General features: G+C 37.5%; 1 non-coding gene across 1 annotated transcript; it reads right to left on the bottom strand.

Moving 5' to 3' along the window:
* Positions 1-670: 670 nt before the first annotated feature.
* Positions 671-776, bottom strand: LOC121208217 (small nucleolar RNA R71). The gene has a single exon (XR_005903174.1). It is a non-coding gene; the product is annotated as a small nucleolar RNA R71 (small nucleolar RNA).
* Positions 777-1,116: the final 340 nt, after the last annotated feature.

Here is a 1,116-nt window from a genome sequence, read left to right as displayed (position 1 = left end):
TTTATTACTTTAGCCATTTATTTTTCTTACAATTTTGTTTTATTTTATTATTTATTAATTTACTTTTTCTCTCTCTTGGCAGGTTTTTAATAGTTTATGACTAGAAGAAACCCGTCAAGACCATTACTCTTTGACGAATAAATCGATCGTATAATTCGCAAAAATCAAAGAGAAATAAGGCGTAGTTTACGCTACATGGAGAACGAGCGAGAAGACAATACTCAAACCCCAACCAAAGAGATGGCTGAAAATACAGGCGATCAGCTGCCTCCTGCAATTGCAGCTAATCAAAATCCTGCTCCACGTACTATGTATGATTATGCTAAACCTTCTTTAACAGGAACTGAGTCTAGTATAGTTAGACCTGTTATTGCTGCGAATAATTTTGAACTAAAACCTAACACAATTCAGATGATACAGCAGTTTGTTCAGTTTGATGGTTTGCAGGATGAGGATCCCAACACGCACTTGGCGAATTTTCTTGAATTTTGCGATACATTCAAAATCAATGGCGTTTCTGATGATGCCATTTGTCTTCGGTTATTTCCCTTTTCACTGAGAAACAAAGCTAAACAGTGGTTGAACTCGTTATCACAAGGGTCTATCACTACTTGGGAACAAATGACCGAGAAGTTTTTACTAAAATATTTTCCGTCGGCTAAAACTGCTAAATTACGTAATGATATCTCTTCTTTTGTGCAAATAGATTTAGAAACACTTTACGATGCATGGGAGAGATACAAGGACTTACTGAGAACGTGCCCTCACCACGGGTTACCGCTTTGGCTACAAGTTCAAAAGTTCTACAATGGTGTGAATCCCTCGATAAGACAAATTATTGACGCAGCTGCTGGCGGAACCATCAACAATAAAACACCGGAAGATGGCTATGAATTCATAGAGGAGATATCACTGAACAACTATCAGTGGCAAGCACATCTAGTAATGAGGTGTGACTCAAGCAAAGTAGGTGTACATACAGAATATCAATCCTTCAATCCCACAATCGAAGAGGAACAAGTAAACTATATGGGTAACAATAACTTTAGATCTCAAAATAACCCATACAGTAATACTTATAATGCAGGTTGGAGGAACCACCCAAATTTTTCCTGG

Source organism: Gossypium hirsutum, chromosome A01, assembly GCF_007990345.1.
Source record: "Gossypium hirsutum isolate 1008001.06 chromosome A01, Gossypium_hirsutum_v2.1, whole genome shotgun sequence".
NCBI classification, from domain to species: Eukaryota; Viridiplantae; Streptophyta; class Magnoliopsida; order Malvales; family Malvaceae; genus Gossypium; species Gossypium hirsutum.
This window is presented reverse-complemented; position numbering and strand designations above follow the sequence as displayed.